This window comes from Oncorhynchus keta, unplaced genomic scaffold (genome assembly GCF_023373465.1).
Source record: "Oncorhynchus keta strain PuntledgeMale-10-30-2019 unplaced genomic scaffold, Oket_V2 Un_contig_2471_pilon_pilon, whole genome shotgun sequence".
Lineage (NCBI taxonomy): Eukaryota > Metazoa > Chordata > Actinopteri > Salmoniformes > Salmonidae > Oncorhynchus > Oncorhynchus keta.
The window spans coordinates 1-19,114 of NW_026284070.1; the positions used below are offsets into that span (position 1 = coordinate 1).

General features: G+C 55.5%; 1 long non-coding RNA gene across 16 annotated transcripts; it reads right to left on the reverse strand.

The window, feature by feature from the left end:
- Positions 1–9,853: 9,853 nt before the first annotated feature.
- LOC127922148 (uncharacterized) lies at positions 9,854–14,106 on the reverse strand. 16 transcript variants are annotated; one of them, XR_008110471.1, is made up of 7 exons: positions 14,051–14,106; positions 13,722–13,853; positions 13,454–13,618; positions 13,355–13,420; positions 10,820–10,951; positions 10,624–10,656; positions 10,269–10,323 (listed from the first exon to the last, which is right to left on the reverse strand). It is a non-coding gene; the product is annotated as an uncharacterized LOC127922148 (long non-coding RNA). The 16 variants fall into 16 exon arrangements; XR_008110472.1 differs by lacking the exon at positions 14,051–14,106 and adding an exon at positions 13,887–13,975; XR_008110474.1 differs by lacking the exons at positions 10,269–10,323; positions 14,051–14,106 and adding an exon at positions 9,854–9,908 and having other exon boundaries at positions 13,722–13,878.
- Between the last annotated feature and the right edge of the window lie 5,008 nt (positions 14,107–19,114).

The window sequence follows — 19,114 nt, forward strand, 5'->3', positions numbered from 1 at the left end:
TCCTATTCCCTCCCCCATCCCTCCCTCCTCTCCTCATCCCTCCCCATTCTCTCCCCCATCCCTCACTCCATCCATCCATCCTCTCCTCATCCCTCCCCATTCTCTCCCCCTCATCCCTCACTCCATCCATCCATCCTCTCCTCATCCCTCCCCATTCTCTCCCCCATCCCTCGCTCCATCCATCCATCCTCTCCTCATCCCTCCCCATTTCCCCCCTCATCCTGACTCCATCACTCTCCTCATCCCTCCCTATTCTCTCCCCCTCATCCCTCACTCCATCCATCCATCCTCTCCTCATCCCTCCCCCTCATCCCTCCTCCATCCATCCATCCTCTCCTCATCCCTCCCTATTTCTCTCCCCCTCATCCCTCCTCCATCCATCCATCCTCTCCTCATCCCTCCCCATTCTCTCCCCCCTCATCCCTCCTCCATCCATCCATCCTCTCCTCATCCCTCCCTATTCTCTCCCCCCTCATCCCTCACTCCATCCTCTCCCCATTCTCCCCCCTCATCCCTCTCCATCCATCCATCCTCTCCTCATCCCTCCTATTCTCTCCCCCTCATCCCTCATTCCATCCATCCATCCTCTCCTCATCCCTCCCTATTCTCTCCCCCCTCATCCCTCACTCCATCCATCCATCCTCTCCTCATCCCTCCCCATTCTCTCCCCCCTCATCCCTCACCCCATCCATCCATCCTCTCCTCATCCCTCCCCATCCCCCCCTCATCCCTGACTCCATCCTCTCCTCATCCCTCCCTATTCTCTCCCCCCTCATCCCTCACTCCATCCATCCATCCTCTCCTCATCCCTCCCCCCTCATCCCTCACTCCATCCATCCATCCTCTCCTCATCCCTCCCTATTCTCTCCCCCCTCATCCCTCACTCCATCCATCCATCCTCTCCTCATCCCTCCCCATTCTCTCCCCCTCATCCCTCCTCCCATCCATCCATCCTCTCCTCATCCCTCCCCATTCCCCCCTCATCCCTGACTCCATCCTCTCCTCATCCCTCCCTATTCTCTCCCCCCTCATCCCTCCTCCATCCATCCATCCTCTCCTCATCCCTCCCCCTCATCCCTCCTCCATCCATCCATCCTCTCCTCATCCCTCCCTATTCTCTCCCCCCTCATCCCTCACTCCATCCATCCATCCTCTCCTCATCCCTCCCCATTCTCTCCCCCCTCATCCCTCACTCCATCCATCCATCCTCTCCTCATCCCTCCCTATTCTCTCCCCCCTCATCCCTCACTCCATCCTCTCCCCCCTCATCCCTCCTCCATCCATCCATCCTCTCCTCATCCCTCCCTATTCTCTCCCCCCTCATCCCTCACTCCATCCATCCATCCTCTCCTCATCCCTCCCTATTCTCTCCCCCCTCATCCCTCACTCTCCATCCATCCATCCTCTCCTCATCCCTCCTATTCTCTCCCCCTCATCCCTCCTCCATCCATCCATCCTCTCCCTCATCCCTCCCTATTCTCTCCCCCCTCATCCCTCACTCCATCCATCCATCCTCTCCTCATCCCTCCCTATTCTCTCCCCCTCATCCCTCACTCCATCCATCCATCCTCTCCTCATCCCTCCCTATTCTCTCCCCCCTCATCCCTCACTCCATCCATCCATCCTCTCCTCATCCCTCCTATTCTCTCCCCCTCATCCCTCACTCCATCCATCCATCCTCTCCTCATCCCTCCCTATTCTCTCCCCCCTCATCCCCTCTCCCATCCATCCATCCTCTCCTCATCCCTCCCTATTCTCTCCCCCTCATCCCTCCTCCATCCATCCATCCTCTCCTCATCCCTCCCTATTCTCTCCCCCCTCATCCCTCACTCCATCCATCCATCCTCTCCTCATCCCTCCCTATTCTCTCCCCCCTCATCCCTCACTCCATCCATCCATCCTCTCCTCATCCCTCCCTATTCTCTCCCCCCTCATCCCTCCCTCCATCCATCCATCCTCTCCTCATCCCTCCCTATTCTCTCCCCCCTCATCCCTCCCTCCATCCATCCATCCTCTCCTCATCCCTCCCTATTCTCTCCCCCCTCATCCCTCACTCCATCCATCCATCCTCTCCTCATCCCTCCCTATTCTCTCCCCCCTCATCCCTCACTCCATCCATCCATCCTCTCCTCATCCCTCCCCCTCCTCCATCCATCCATCCTCTCCTCATCCCTCCCTATTCTCTCCCCCCTCATCCCTCACTCCATCCATCCATCCTCTCCTCATCCCTCCCTATTCTCTCCCCCCTCATCCCTCACTCCATCCATCCATCCTCTCCTCATCCCTCCCTATTCTCTCCATTCTCTCTCTGATGGTGTGAATCATATCCTCCCAATGCACCGTTATCTATTAAATATAGCTCTCCTTCCATCCTCTCATCCCTCCCTTCCCCTCCTCCCCCACCCCGTCATCCCCCCTCCTCTCTCTCTGCTTCATACCCCCCCATCTCTTCCCCACTCCCCTCCTCACTCTCTCATCTCCCTCCCCCTCCCCTCTCTCTCTCATCTCCTCCCCCTCCCCTCTCTCTCATCTCCTCCCCCTCCCCTCCTCTCTCATCTCCTCCCCCTCCCCTCCCTCTCTCTCATCTCCTCCCCCTCCCCTCCTCTCTCTCATCTCCTCCCCTCCCTGTCTCTCTCATCTCCTCCCCCTCTCTCTCATCTCCTCCCCTCCCCTCCTCTCTCTCATCTCCCCCTCCCCTCTCATCTCCTCCCCTCCCCTCCTCTCTCTCATCTCCTCCCCCTCCCTCTCTCATCTCCTCCCCCTCTTTCATCTCATCCCCCTCCCCTCTCTCTCATCTCCTCCCCTCCCCTCCCCTCCTCTCTCATCTCATCCCCCTCCCCTCCTCTCTCATCTCATCCCCCTCCTCCCCCTCTCATCTCCTCCCCCTCCCCTCCCCTCTCTCATCTCTCTCCCCCTCCCCTCCTCTCTCTCTCCCCCCTCCCCTCTCTCATCTCCTCCTCCCTCTCTCATATCCTCCCCTCCCCTCCTCTCTCTCATCTCCTCCCCCTCCCTCTCTCATCCCCCCCCATCTACTCACCCTCCCCTCCTCCCCGTCCCCCTCTCTCATCTCCTCCTCCCTCTCTCATATCCTCCCCCTCCCCTCCTCTCTCTCATCTCCTCCCCCTCCCTCTCTCCCCCCCCATCCTCCCCTCCTCCCTCTCTTTTCCACTTGAGTAGTTTCAGGACAGAGAGGATGAATGCTATTAGAGAGGCATGGCATTATCAGGTCACACCGGCCGGCCGGCTGGCCCCATCTCCATCACAAAGACACACACACAAACACACACACTCTTTAGGAGATCACAGCCCCATGTCCCGACCCCCTTCACCCCATCCAGCTCATCTCTCATGTAAATTGGCTGTAGGTCTCTTTCTCTCTTCTCTTGCTCTGCCGCTCTGTCAACCTCTCTCTCTGTCTCTCTCTCTCTCTCTCTGTCTCTCTCTGTCTCTCTCTCTCTCTCTGTCTCTCTCTCTCTCTGTCTCTCTCTCTCTGTCTCTCTCTCTGTCTCTCTCTCTCCTCTCTGTCTCTCTCTGTCTCTCTCTCTCTCTCTCTCTGTCTCTCTCTGTCCTCTCTCTCTCTCTCCCCTCCTCCCTCTCTCACCCCCCTCTCTCTGAGTAGTTTCAGGACAGAGGATGAATGCTATTAGAGGCATGGCATTATATCTCACACCGTCCTCTCTGTCTCTATCTCTCTCTTCTCTTGCTCTCTCTCTCTCTATATCTCTGTCTCTCTCTCTCTATCTCTCTATACTCTCTCTGGAGATCTCTCATATATATCTCTCTGTCTCTCTCTCTCTCTCTGTGTTTCACCCCTCTCTGTCTCTCTCTCTCTCTCTCTCTCTCTCTCTCTCTCTCTCTCTCTCTCTCTCTCTCTCTCTCTCTCTCTCTCTCTCTCTCTCTCTCTCTCTCTCTCTCTCTCTCTCTCTCTCTCTCTCTCTCTCTCTCTCTCTCTCTCTCTCTCTCTCTCTCTCTCTCTCTCTCTCTCTCTCTCTCTCTCTCTCTCTCTCTCTCTGACCTTGGGTTCCTCTTATCTCCAAACTCTGATTCAGCAGAGAAGAGAAAGAACCAAAGACAGAACTAGAGAATAGAACTGCGATCCCATCCTTTCCCATCAACCGGTGATAACAACAGTCATAGCTTCTGTGTTTGTCTGTCTCAGACCATATTAATTAAGGGGATAATCTCCCACCCCTCACTCTCTCATTCTCGCTCCCCATCTTCAGGGTCTGAAGCTGAGGGGAGATATGGGGGGCTGTGGGGAGATATGGGTGAGGTCTGAGGGGGGCGGACTGAGGGGAAGATATAGGTGAGGGGAGCGTGGGGAGGGCTGAGGGGTAGAGAGGAAGGGCTGAGGGGGAGAGAGGGTGAGGATGAGATATGGGTGAGGCCTGGGGGAGATATGGGTGAGGGCTGAGGGGGAGATGGGTGAGGCTGAGATATGGGTGAGGGCTGAGATATGGGTGAGGTCTGAGAGATGGGTGAGGGGAGATATGGGTGAGGTCTGAGGGGGAGATGGGTGAGGCTGAGGGGAGAGATATGGGTGAGGGCTGAGGAGAGATATGGGTGAGGTCTGAGGGGGAGATATGGATGAGGGCTGAGGGGAGAGATATGGGTGAGGGCTGAGGGAGATATGGGTGAGGGCTGAGGGGAGATATGGGTGAGGGCTGAGGGAGAGATATGGTGAGGGCTGAGGGGAGAGATATGGGTGAGGGCTGAGGGAGAGATATGGATGAGGGCTGAGGGGAGAGATATGGGGTGAGGGCTGAGGGGAGAGATATGGGTGAGGCTGAGGGGAGATATGGGTGAGGGCTGAGGAGAGATATGGGTGAGGGCTGAGGGAGATATGGATGAGGGCTGAGGGGAGAGATATGGTGAGGGCTGAGGGGAGATATGGGTGAGGGCTGAGGGGAGATATGGGTGAGGGCTGAGGAGAGATATGGGTGAGGGCTGAGGGGAGATATGGGTGAGGGCTGAGGGAGAGATATGGTGAGGGCTGAGGGAGAGATATGGATGAGGGCTGGGGGAGATATGGGTGAGGGCTGAGGGAGAGATATGGATGAGGGCTGAGGGGAGAGATATGGGTGAGGGCTGAGGGGAGAGATATGGGTGAGGGCTGAGGGGAGAGATATGGATGAGGGCTGAGGGGGAGATATGGGTGAGGGCTGAGAGGAGATATGGGTGAGGGCTGAGGGAGAGATATGGGTGAGGGCTGAGGAGAGTATGGGTGAGGGCTGAGGGGAGATATGGGTGAGGGCTGAGGGAGAGAGGGTGAGGGCTGGGAGAGATGGGTGAGGGCTGAGGGGAGAGATATGGGTGAGGGCTGAGGGGAGAGAGATGGGTGAGGGCTGAGGGGAGAGATATGGGTGAGGGCTGAGAGGAGATATGGGTGAGGGCTGATCTCAGGCCCCCTGTCCATATAATTCATCCTAGATCTCCATCTCCAGGCCCCCCTGTCCATATAATTCATCCTAGATCCCCATCTCAGGCCCCCTGTCCATATAATTCATCCTAGATCCCCATCTCAGCCCCCTGTCCATATTCATCCTAGATCCCCATCTCAGGCCCCCTGTCCATATAATTCATCCTAGATCCCATCTCAGCCCCCTGTCCCATATAATTCATCCTAGATCCCCATCTCAGCCCCCCTGTCCATATAATTCATCCTAGATCCCCATCTCAGCCCCCCTGTCCATATAATTCATCCTAGATCCCCATCTCAGCCCCCCTGTCCATATAATTCATCCTAGATCCCCATCTCAGCCCCCCTGTCCATATAATTCATCCTAGATCCCCATCTCAGCCCCCTGTCCATATAATTCATCCTAGATCCTCATCTCAGGCCCCCTGTCCATGTAATTCATCCTAGATCCCCATCTCAGCTCCCCCTGTCCATATAATTCATCCTAGATCCCCATCTCAGCCCCCCTGTCCATATAATTCATCCTAGATCCCCATCTCAGCCCCCCTGTCCATATAATTCATCCTAGATCCCCATCTCAGGCCCCCCCCTGTCCATATAATTCATCCTAGATCCTCATCAGCCCCCCCTGTCCATATAATTCATCCTAGGCCCCATCTCAGCCCCCTGTCCATATAATTCATCCTAGATCCCCATCTCAGCCCCCTGTCCATATAATTCATCCTAGATCCCCATCTCAGCCCCCCTGTCCATATAATTCATCCTAGATCCCATCTCAGGCCCCCCTGTTCATATAATTCATCCTAGATCCCCATCTCAGGCCCCCTGTCCATATAATTCATCCTAGATCCCCATCTCAGGCCCCCCTGTCCATATAATTCATCCTAGATCTCCCCATCTCCATATAATTCATCCTAGATCCCATCTCAGCCCCCTGTCCATATAATTCATCCTAGATCCCCATCTCAGGCCCCCCTGTCCATATAATTCATCCTAGATCTCCATCTCAGCCCCCTGTCCATATAATTCATCCTAGATCCCCATCTCAGGCCCCCTGTCCATATAATTCATCCTAGATCCCCATCTCAGGCCCCCTGTCCATATAATTCATCCTAGATACCCATCTCAGCCCCCTGTCCATATAATTCATCCTAGATCCCCATCTCAGCCCCCCTGTCCATATAATTCATCCCCCATCTCAGCCCCCTGTCCATATAATTCATCCTAGATCCCCATCTCAGCCCCCTGTCCATATAATTCATCCTAGATCCCCATCTCAGCTCCCCCTGTCCATATAATTAATCCTAGATCCCCATCTCAGCCCCCCTGTCCATATAATTCATCCTAGATCCCCATCTCAGGCCCCCTGTCCATATAATTCATCCTAGATCCCCATCTCAGCCCCCTGTCCGTATAATTCATCCTAGATCTCCATCTCAGCCCCCCTGTCCATATAATTCATCCTAGATCCCCATCTCAGCCCCCCTGTCCATATAATTCATCCTAGATCCCCATCTCAGCCCCCCTGTCCATATAATTAATCCTAGATCCCCATCTCAGCCCCCCTGTCCATATAATTCATCCTAGATCCCCATCTCAGGCCCCCCTGTCCATATAATTCATCCTAGATCTCCATCTCAGCCCCCTGTCCATATAATTCATCCTAGATCCCATCTCAGGCCCCCCTGTCCATATAATTCATCCTAGATCCCCATCTCAGGCCCCCCTGTCCATATAATTCATCCTAAATCCCCATCTCAGGCCCCCCTGTCCATATAATTCATCCTAGATCCCCATCTCAGCCCCCCTGTCCATATAATTCTCTAGATCCCCATCTCAGCCCCCTGTCCATATAATTCATCCTAGATCCCCATCTCCCCTGTCCATATAATTCATCCTAGATCCCCATCTCAGGCCCCCTGTCCATATAATTAATCCTAGATCCCCATCTCAGGCCCCCTGTCCATATAATTCATCCTAGATCCCCATCTCAGGCCCCCTGTCCATATAATTCATCCTAGATCCCCATCTCAGCCCCCTGTCCGTATAATTCATCCTAGATCTCCATCTCAGCCCCCTGTCCATATAATTCATCCTAGATCCCCATCTCAGCCCCCTGTCCATATAATTCATCCTAGATCCCCCATCTCAGGCCCCCCTGTCCATATAATTCATCCTAGATCCCCATCTCAGGCCCCCCTGTCCATATAATTCATCCTAGATCCCCATCTCAGGCCCCCTGTCCGTATAATTCATCCTAGATCTCCATCTCAGCCCCCCCGTCCATATAATTCAGGCCCCATCTCAGCCCCATCCATATAATTCATCCTAGATCTCCATCTCAGCCCCCTGTCCATATAATTCATCCTAGATCCCCATCTCAGGCCCCCCTGTCCATATAATTCATCCTAGATCCCCCATCTCAGCCCCCCATCCATATAATTCATCCTAGATCTCCATCTCAGCCCCTGTCCATATAATTCATCCTAGATCCCCATCTCAGCCCCCCTGTCCATATAATTCATCCTAGATCCCCATCTCAGGCCCCCTGTCCGTATAATTCATCCTAGATCTCCATCTCAGCCCCCCCGTCCATATAATTCATCCTAGATCCCCATCTCAGCCCCCCATCCATATAATTCATCCTAGATCTCCATCTCAGCCCCCTGTCCATATAATTCATCCTAGATCCCCATCTCAGGCCCCCTGTCCATATAATTCATCCTAGATCCCCATCTCAGGCCCCCCCCGTCCATATAATTCATCCTAGATCCCCATCTCAGCCCCCCATCCATATAATTCATCCTAGATCCCCATCTCAGCCCCCCCGTCCATATAATTCATCCTAGATCCCCATCTCAGCCCCCTGTCCATATAATTCATCCTAGATCCCCATCTCAGCCCCCCTGTCCATATAATTCATCCTAGATCCCCATCTCAGGCCCCCCTGTCCATATAATTTCATCCTAGATCCCCATCTCAGCCCCCCTGTCCATATAATTCATCCTAGATCCCCATCTCAGCCCCCCGTCCATATAATTCATCCTAGATCCTCATCTCAGGCCCCCCGTCCATATAATTCATCCTAGATCCCCATCTCAGGCCCCCCCGTCCATATAATTCATCCTAGATCCCCATCTCAGGCCCCCTGTCCATATAATTCATCCTAGATCTCCATCTCAGGCCCCCCGTCCATATAATTAATCCTAGATCCCCATCTCAGCCCCCCTGTCCATATAATTCATCCTAGATCTCCATCTGGCCCCCGTCCATATAATTAATCCTAGATCCCCATCTCAGCCCCCCCCGTCCATATAATTCATCCTATATCCCCATCTCAGGCCCACCCCCTGTCCATATAATTCATCCTAGATCCCCATCTCAGGCCCCCCCCCTGTCCATATAATTCATCCTAGATCCCCATCTCAGTACTCAAGATACAGTCTGAGGTTTTCATGTTCTTCTTGTAACAAACCAGAGACTGATTGAGACTTTTGGGACAGCAGTATAAAGGGGTATGATTCCCCAACGGTGAAAGGTCCCGTGGGTTCAGTTGGTAGAGCATGATACTTGCAACAGCAGGTTCGTGGGTTCGATTCCCAACGGGAGGACCAGTACGAACAAGTATGAAAAGCAGGTACAGCGCTTTCAGAAGGTATTCACACCCCTTGATTTATTCTACACTTGTCTTTGCCGATGACAAGCATACCCCCATAACATGATGCAGCCACCACCGTGCGTGAACATACGAAGAGTGGGACTCAGTCATGCGTTTGTGTTAGATTTGCCCCAAACATAACTCTTTGTATTCAGGATGTGAGGTTCATTTCTGTAGTTCAGCGTTCCATTGGGCGAAGGAGGAGGTCGGCCATGTCAGATTTCAGACAGAAACACCACGGCGGCCATGTTGGATCCCCATGGGCGGGCCAGACCCAATAAAGGAGTCCACGGAATGTTCAGTCGGTGTGGACACAACCAGCCATCCGTGGCGACACACACCACATACTAAGCTGTACTCTCTTCGGCTTCTTGGTTTGGCTGGAGGCAAAGCCCTGTTAATCCTAAAGCCCACACAAAGCCCACACTGTTATACCCGACACACACACACACACACACACACACACACACACACACACACACACACACACACACACACACACACACACACACACACACACACACACACACACACACACACACACACGGGGGCTGGGTGGTATAGCGTATTTGACTATATGCCGGTATTTGATGAATGGACCGGATTGGGTTTCAACTTGACCTTCTATAAATGGCATTTAAGTCTTCAGTTTCCTCCTCTGTCGTCTACCTGAGTCCCCCCTCTGTCTGCTACCTGAGTCCCCCCTCTGTCAGCTACCTGAGCCCCCCCCTCTGTCTGCTACCTGGGTCCCCCCTCTGTCTGCTACCTGAGTCCCCCCCCTCTGTCTGCTACCTGAGTCCTCACTCTTCCCCCTCCTCATCCCTCTGCTACCTGAGTCCCCCCTCTGTCTGCTACCTGAGTCCTCATCTTCCCCCTCCTCATCCCTCTGCTACCTGAGTCCTCACTCTTCCCCCTCCTCATCCCTCTGCTACCTGAGTCCCCCCCTCTGTCTGCTACCTGAGTCCTCACTCTTCCCCCCTCCTCATCCCTCTGCTACCTGAGTCCTCACTCTTCCTCATCCCTCTGCTACCTGAGCCCCCCTCTGTATGCTACCTGAGTCCTCACTCTTTCCCCTCCTCATCCCTCTGCTACCTGAGTCCTCACTCATCCCTCTGCTACCTGGGTCCCCCCACTCTGTCTGCTACCTGAGTCCTCACTCTTCCCCTCCTCATCCCTCTAATACCTGAGTCCCCCCTCTGTCTGCTACCTGAGTCCTCACTCTTCCCCCTCCTCATCCCTCTGCTACCTGAGTCCCACCCCCTCTGTCTGCTACCTGAGTCCCTCCTCTTCCCCTCCTCATCCCTCTGCTACCTGAGTCCTCACTCTTCCTCATCCCTCTGCCACCTGAGTCCTCACTCTTCCTCATCCCTCTGCTACCTGAGTCATCCCTCTTCCTCATCCCTCTGCTACCTGAGTCCTCACTCTTCCTCATCCCTCTGCTACCTGAGCCCTCACTCTCCCTCCTCTGTCTGCTACCTGAGCCCTTACTCTCCCCCTCTGTCTGCTACCTGAGTCCTCCTCTTCCCCCTCCTCATCCCTCTGCTACCTGAGTCCTCACTCTTCCTCATCCCTCTGCTACCTGAGTCCTCCTCTTCCTCATCCCTCTGCTACCTGAGTCCTCACTCTTCCTCATCCCTCTGCTACCTGAGTCCTCCTCTTCCTCATCCCTCTGCTACCTGAGTCCTCACTCTTCCTCATCCCTCTGCTACCTGAGCCCTCACTCTCCCTCCTCCGCCTGCTACCTGAGTCCTCACTCTTCCTCATCCCTCTGCTACCTGAGTCCTCACTCTTCCTCATCCCTCTGCTACCTGAGTCCTCACTCTTCCTCATCCCTCTGCTACCCGAGCCCTCACTCTCCCTCCTCCGCCTGCTACCTGAGTCCTCACTCTTCCTCATCCCTCTGCTACCCTGAGTCCTCACTCTTCCTCATCCCTCTGCTACCTGAGTCCTCACTCTTCCTCATCCCTCTGCTACCTGAGTCCTCACTCTTCCTCATCCCTCTGCTACCTGAGCCCTCACTCTCCCTCCTCTGTCTGCTACCTGAGTCCCCCCTCCTCTGTCTGCTACCTGAGTCCTCTCTCCCCCTCCTCCTCCGTCTGCTACCCAGGTCCCCCCCTCCTCTGTCTGCTACCTGAGTCCCCCCCTCCTCTGTCTGCTACCTGGGTCCCCCTCCTCTGTCTGCTACCTGGGTCCTCTCTCCCCCCTCCTCCTCCGTCTGCTACCTGAGTCCCCCCTCCTCTGTCTGCTACCTGAGTCCTCTCTCTCCCCCTCCTCTGTCTGCTACCTGAGTCCTCCCCCCTCCTCTGTCTGCTACCTGAGTCCTCTTCCCCCTCCCTCCGTATGCTACCTGAGTCCTCCTCCCCCTCCTCCTCCGTCTGCTACCTGGGTCCCCCTCCTCTGTCTGCTACCTGAGTCCTCTCTCCCCCTCCTCTGTCTGCTACCTGAGTCCTCTCCCCCCCCTCCTCTGTCTGCTACCTGAGTCCCTCTTCCCCCTCCCTCTGTCTGCTACCTGAGTCCTCCTCTTCCCTCCTCCTCTGTCTGCTGCCTGAGTCCTCTCCCCCTCCTCCTCTGTCTGCTACCTGAGTCCTCACTCCCCCTCCTCTGTCTGCTACCTGAGTCCTCACTCCCCCCTCCTCCTCTGTCTGCTACCTGAGTCCTCACTCCCCCCCCTCCTCCGTCTGCTGCCTGGGTCCTCTCTCCCCTCCTCCTCTGTCTGCTACCTGAGTCCTCACTCCCCCCTCCTCCGTCTGCTACCTGAGTCCTCTCTACCCTCCTCCTCTGTCTGCTACCTGAGTCCTCTCTCCCCTCCTCCTCTGTCTGCTACCTGGGTCCTCCTCCCCCTCCTCCGTCTGCTACCTGAGTCCTCTCTCCTCCTCCTCTGTCAGCTACCTGAGTCCTCACTCTCCCCTCCTCCTCTGTCAGCTACCTGAGTCCTCACTCCCCCCTCCTCCTCTGTCTGCTACCTGAGTCCTCACTCCCCCTCCTCCGTCTGCTACCTGAGTCCTCTCTCCTCCTCCTCTGTCTGCTACCTGAGTCCTCCCCCACTCCCCCCCTCCTCCGTCTGCTACCTGAGTCCTCTCTACCCTCCTCCTCTGTCTGCTACCTGAGTCCTCTCCCCCTCCTCCTCTGTCTGCTACCTGAGTCCTCACTCCCCCTCCTCCGTCTGCTACCTGAGTCCTCTCTCCCTCCTCCTCTGTCAGCTACCTGAGCCCTCACTCTCCCTCCTCCGCCTGCTGCCTGAGTCCTCACTCTTCCTCATCCCTCTGCTACCCGAGTCCTCACTCCCCCCTCCTCCGTCTGCTACCTGAGTCCTCTCTCCCCTCCTCCTCTGTCAGCTACCTGAGTCCTCACTCTCCCCTCCTCCTCTGTCAGCTACCAGGTCCTCACTCCCCTCCTCCTCTGTCTGCTACCTGAGTCCTCACTCCCCCTCCTCCGTCTGCTACCTGAGTCCTCTCTACCCTCCTCCCTCTGTCTGCTACCTGAGTCCTCTCTCCCCTCCTCCTCTGTCTGCTACCTGAGTCCTCACTCCCCTCCTCTGTCACTGCAGTCCTCTCTCCCTCCTCCTCTGTCTGCTACCTGAGCCCTCACTCTCCCTCCTCCGCCTGCTACCTGAGTCCTCCTCTTCCTCATCCCTCTGCTACCTGAGTCCTCACTCTTCCTCATCCCTCTGCTGCCTGAGTCCTCACTCTTCCTCATCCCTCTGCTACCCGAGCCCTCACTCTCCCTCCTCCGCCTGCTACCTGAGTCCTCACTCTTCCTCATCCCCTCTGCTACCTGAGTCCCTCACTCTTCCTCCTCCCTCTGCTACCCGAGTCCTCACTCTTCCTCATCCCTCTGCTACCTGAGTCCTCACTCTTCCTCATCCCTCTGCTACCTGAGTCCTCACTCCTTCCTCATCCCTCTGCTACCTGAGCCCTCACTCTCCCTCCCTCCGCCTGCTACCTGAGTCCTCACTCTTCCTCATCCCTCTGCTACCTGAGTCCTCACTCTTCTTCATCCCTCTGCTACCCGAGTCCTCACTCTTCCTCATCCCTCTGCTACCTGAGTCCTCACTCTTCCTCATCCCTCTGCTACCTGAGTCCTCACTCTTCCTCATCCCTCTGCTACCTGAGCCCTCACTTCTCTTCCTTCCTCCGCCTGCTACCTGAGTCCTCACTCTTCCTCATCCCTCTTCTACCTGAGTCTCACTCTTCCTCATCCCTCTGCTACCTGAGTCCTCACTCTTCCTTCATCCCTTTCTGCTACCCGAGCCTCACTCTCCCTCCTCCGCCTGCTACCTGAGTCCTCACTCTTCCTCATCCCTCTGCTACCTGAGTCCTCACTCTTCCTCATCCCTCTGCTACCTGAGCCCTCACTCTCCCTCCTCTGTCTGCTACCTGAGTCCTCACTCTTCCTCATCCCTCTGCTACCTGAGCCCTCACTCTCCCTCCTCCGCCTGCTACCTGAGTCCTCACTCTTCCTCATCCCTCTGCTACCTGAGTCCTCACTCTTCCTCATCCCTCTGCTACCTGAGTCCTCACTCTTCCTCATCCCTCTGCTACCTGAGCCCTCACTCTCCCTCCTCTGTCTGCTACCTGAGCCCTTACTCTCCCCCTCTGTCTGCTACCTGAGTCCTCACTCTTCCCCTCCTCATCCCTCTGCTACCTGAGTCCTCACTCTTCCTCATCCCTCTGCTACCTGAGTCCTCACTCTTCCTCATCCCTCTGCTACCTGAGTCCTCACTCTTCCTCATCCCTCTGCTACCTGAGTCCTCACTCTTCCTCATCCCTCTGCTACCTGAGCCCTCACTCTCCCTCCTCCGCCTGCTACCTGAGTCCTCACTCTTCCTCATCCCTCTGCTACCTGAGTCCTCACTCTTCCTCATCCCTCTGCTACCTGAGTCCTCACTCTTCCTCATCCCTCTGCTGCGAACCCTCACTCTCCCTCCTCCACCTGCTGCACCTGAGTCCTCATCTTCCTCATCCCTCTGCTACCTGAGTCCTCACTCTTCCTCATCCCTCTGCTACCTGAGTCCTCACTCTTCCTCATCCTCTGCTACCTGAGTCCTCACTCACCTCATCCCTCTGCTACCTGAGTCCTCACTCTTCCTCATCCTCTGCTACCTGAGTCCTCACTCTTCCTCATCCTCTGCTACCTGAGCCCTCACTCTCCCTCCTCTGTCTGCTACCTGGTCCCCCCCTCTGTCAGCTACCTGGGTCCTCTCCCCCCTCTGTCTGCTACTTCTGAGTCCCCCCTCCTCTGTCTGCTACCTGAGTCCTCTCTCCCCCTTCCCTTCCGTCTGCTACCCGAGTCCCCCTCCTTCTGTCTGCTACCTGAGTCCCCCCCTCCTCTGTCTGCTACCTGAGTCCCCCTCCCTCTGTCTGCTACCTGAGTCCTCTCTCCCCCTCCTCCTCCGTCTGCTACCTGAGTCCCCCTCCTCTGTCTGCTACCTGAGTCCTCCTCTCCCCCCCTCCTCTGTCTGCTACCTGAGTCCTTCCCCCCCTCTTCTGTCTGCTACCTGAGTCCTCTTCTCCCCTCCTCCGTATGCTACCTGAGTCCTCTCTCCCCTCCTCCGTCTGCTACCTGAGTCCCCCCTCTGTCTGCTACCTGAGTCCCTCTCCCCCCTCCTCTGTCTGCTACCTGAGTCTCTCCCCCCTCCCTCTGTCTGCTACCTGAGTCCTCTTCCCCCTCCTCTGTCTGCTACCTGAGTCCTCACTCTTCCCTCCTCCTCTGTATCTGCTACCTGAGTCTCCCCCCTCCTCCTCTGTCCTGCTACCTAGTCCTCACTCCCCCCTCCTCTGTCTGCTACCTGAGTCCTCACTCCCCTCCTCCCTCTGTCTGCTACCTGAGTCCTCACTCCCCCCCTCCTCCGTCTGCTACCTGAGTCCTCCTCCTCTGTCTGCTACCTGAGTCCTCACTCCCCCCTCCTCCGTCTGCTACCTGAGTCCTCTACCCTCCTCCTCTGTCTGCTACCTGAGTCCCTCTCTCCCCTCCTCCTCTGTCTGCTACCTGAGTCTCACTCCCCCCCTCCTCCGTCTGCTACCTGAGTCCTCTCTCCTCCTCCTCTGTCAGCTACCTGAGTCCTCCTCTCCTCCTCCTCTGTCAGCTACCTGAGTCTCACTCCCCCTCCTCCTCTGTCTGCTACCTGAGTCTCACTCCCCCTCCTCCGTCTCTGCTACCTGAGTCCTTCTCCCCTCCTCCTCTGTCTGCTACCTGAGTCCTCACTCCCCCTCCTCCGTCTGCTACCTGAGTCCTCTCTACCCTCCTCTGTCTGTCTGCTTCTGAGTCCTCTCTCCCCTCCTCTCTGTCAGCTACCTGAGTCCTCTCTCCCTTCCTCCTCTGTCTGCTACCTGAGTCCTCTCTCCCCTCCTCCTCTGTCTCAGCTACCTGAGTCTCCCCTCCCCTCCTCTGTCAGCTACCTGAGTCTCTCTCCCCCCCTCCGTCGTCTGCTACCTGAGTCCTCTCCCCTCCTCCTCTGTCTGCTACCTGAGTCCTCACCTCCGTTTTTTAAATCAACATAATGAAACCGAGTTGAACTTGAATGTTATTTAATCCTCTAATTTGTAGCGATTCAGCATCGCAGATGGGTTTGTTGTGAGGCGTGGGGGGCCTGAGATGGGGCCACACACTGGGGTGTAATTCTCCCCAGACCCCCCTACCACTGGGTGTAATTCTCCCAGGACTTCTACCACTGGGTGTAATTCCCCAGGACCCCTACCACTGGGTGTAATTCTCCCCAGGACCCCTACCACTGGGTGTAATTCTCCCCAGGACCCCCTACCACTGGGTGTAATTCTCCCCAGACCCCTACCACTGGGTGTAATTCTCCCAGGACCCCTACCACTGGGTGTAATTCTCCCCAGACCCCCTACCACTGGGTGTAATTCTCCCCAGGACCCCCTACCACTGGGTGTAATTCTCCCCAGGATTCCCTTCTACCACTGGGTGTAATTCTCCCCAGGACCCCCTACCACTGGGTGTAATTCTCCCCAGGACCCCTACCACTGGGTGTAATTCTCCCCAGGACCCCTACCACTGGGTGTAATTCTCCCCAGGACCCCCCTACCACGGTGTAATTCTCCCCAGGACCCCTACCACTGGGTGTAATTCTCCCCAGGACCCCCTACCACTGGGTGTAATTCTACCCCAGGACCCCCTACCACTGGGTGTAATTCTCCCCAGGACCCCCTACCACTGGGTGTAATTCTCCCCAGGACCCCCTACCACTGGGTGTAATTCTCCCCAGGACCCCCTACCACTGGGTGTAATTCTCCCCAGGACCCCTACCACTGGGTGTAATTCTCCCCAGGACCCCCTACCACAGGGTGTATTCTCCCCAGACCCCCTACCACACACTGGGTGTAATTCTCCCCAGACCCCTACCACACACTGGGTGTAATTCTCCCAGGACCCCTACCACTGGGTGTAATTCTCCCCAGGACCCCTACCACACACTGGGTGTAATTCTCCCCAGAACCCCTACCACTGGGTGCAATTCTCCCCAGGACCCCCTACCACTGGGTGTAATTCTCCCCAGGACCCCCTACCACTGGGTGTAATTCTCCCCAGGACCCCTACCACTGGGTGTAATTCTCCCAGGACCCCCTACCACTGGGTGTAATTCTCCCAGACCCCTACCACTGGGTGTAATTCTCCCAGGACCCCTACCACTGGGGTGTAATTCTCCCCAGGACCCCCTACCACTGGGTGTAATTCTCCCCAGGACCCCCTACCACTGGGTGTAATTCTCCCCAGGACCCCCCTACCACTGGGTGTAATTCTCCCCAGGACCCCTTACCACTGGGTGTAAGGACCCCTACCACTGGGTGTATTTTCCCCAGACCCCCTACCACTGGGTGTAATTCTCCCCAGGACCCCCTACCACTGGGTGTAATTCTCCCCAGGACCCCTACCACTGGGTGTAATTCTCCAGGACCCCTACCACACACTGGGTGTAATTCTCCCAGGACCCCCTACCACTGGGTGTAATTCTCCCCAGGACCCCTACCACTGGGTGTAATTCTTCCCAGACCCCTACCACTGGGTGTAATTCTCCCCAGGACCCCTACCACTGGGTGTAATTCTCCCCAGGTCCCCTACCACACACTGGGTGTAATTCTCCCAGGACCCCTACCACTGGGTGTACTCCCCAGGACCCCCTACCACTGGGTGTAATTCTCCCCAGGACCCCCTACCACTGGGTGTAATTCTCCCCAGGATGGGATGGAGGAGAGGAGAAGAGGAGAGAGAGAGATGGAGAGAGATGGATGGAGGAGAGAGAGAGGGATGGAGGAGAGGGAAGGAGAGAGAGAGGGATGGAGGAGAGAGAAGGGGGTAGAGAGAGAGAGAGAGAGAGAGGGAAGGGGGTAGAGAGAGAGAAAGAGAAGGGGGTAGAGAGAGAGAGGGATGGAGGAGAGGGAAGGAGAGAGAGAGAGGGATGGAGGAGAGAGAAGGAGGAGAGAGAGGAAAGGGGGGTAGAGAGAGAGAAAGAGAAGGGGGATAGAGGGAGAGAGAGAGAGAGAGAAGGGGGATAGAGGAGAGAGAGAGAGAGGAAGGGGGATAGAGGAGAGAGAGAGAGAGAGAAGGGGGATAGAGGAGAGAGAGAGAGAGGGAAGGGGGTAGAGAGAGAGAGAGGGAAGAGAGGAGAGAGAGAGAGGGAGAGGGAAGGGGGTAGAGAGAGAAAGAGAAGGGGGATAGAGGAGAGAATCCCCCAGCCTCTAGGAATGATAATTTGATTCACAGAAGAACTGAGGTGAAATGCCACATCACACACACACACACACACACACACACACACACACACACACACACACACACACACACACACACACACAGAAAGCGGTCTTTCATGGGGGAGCAGTGGTAATCTGGTCACAGCATGCAGAGTGGGAAAATAGGATATAGGATAATCTATTTAAATCAATTTGTAGGTTATTGAATATCTATTGAAACACATTATAGAGACTTTCAGAGAGGTTTCTTGACAGGGTGTGACAGGTTGTAAGGACATGTGGTGGGGGGGGGGGTCTCTGGTCTCTGTCAGGATGTTAAACCCTGTTTCTCTCTCTCTCTCACACACACTGCCCGTCCGAGCAGAGAGAGAGAGAGAGACAGAGAGAGAATTGAATTGAGAGAGACAGAGAGAGAGAGACAGAGACAAAGAGAGAGAGAGAGAGAAAGACAGAGAGAGACAGAGAGAGAATTGAATTGAGAGAGAGAGAGGAAGAGAGAGAGAGAGACAGAGAGAGAGAGAGAGAGAGAGAGAGACAGAGAGAGAATTGAATTGAGAGAGAGAGAGACAGAGGAAGAGAGAGAGGGAGAGAGAGAGAGACAGAGGAAGAGGGAGAGAGACAGAGGTTGAGACGCTCTCTGACGACACAGGGGCGATGTTACCCCACAGTGAAACAAACATCACACCACCACAACGGTCTGTCACCTGCCAGTCACTCTGAAGAGCTCAGAGCTTACTTCTGCTCGTCACTCTGCCAGAGAGAGAGACTTGTTACTGCCACTGTCACTCTGTCACTTGAGTCACTTGAGAGTCACAGAGAGAGAGAGACAGAGTCAAGAGAGAGTCACTTTCTGCCAGTCACTTGAGACAGTCACTTGACTTGCCTACTGTCACTGGAAGTCACTTGTCACTTCTGAGAGAATTGCCTCGTCACTTGAGAGAGGCTCTTTCACTTCTGCTCTTCTACTTGCTCAGAGACACTTCTTGTCCCCTTCACTCTGCTTCACTCTGAGAGTCAAAGCTTCTACTTGCTCACTGAGAATCTGCTACTTGAGAGAGAGACTTGCTCTGCCTTCTACTTGCTGTCACTTCAGAATTGCCTTCACTTCTGCTCTTCACTTGTTTCTGTCTCACCTTCACTTCTGCTACCTTCACTTGCTGGTTACTTGCCTCTGCCCTTGCTCACAGGTCCTGCTACTCTGCCCTGCCGCCCCTGTACTCTGTCCCACAGTGAAACACTTCACCACCACCACAACGGTCTGTCACTTCAGCCTGTCTACTTGTCACTTGCTCTGCTACTTGTCACTTCTGCCCTGCTACTTGCTCA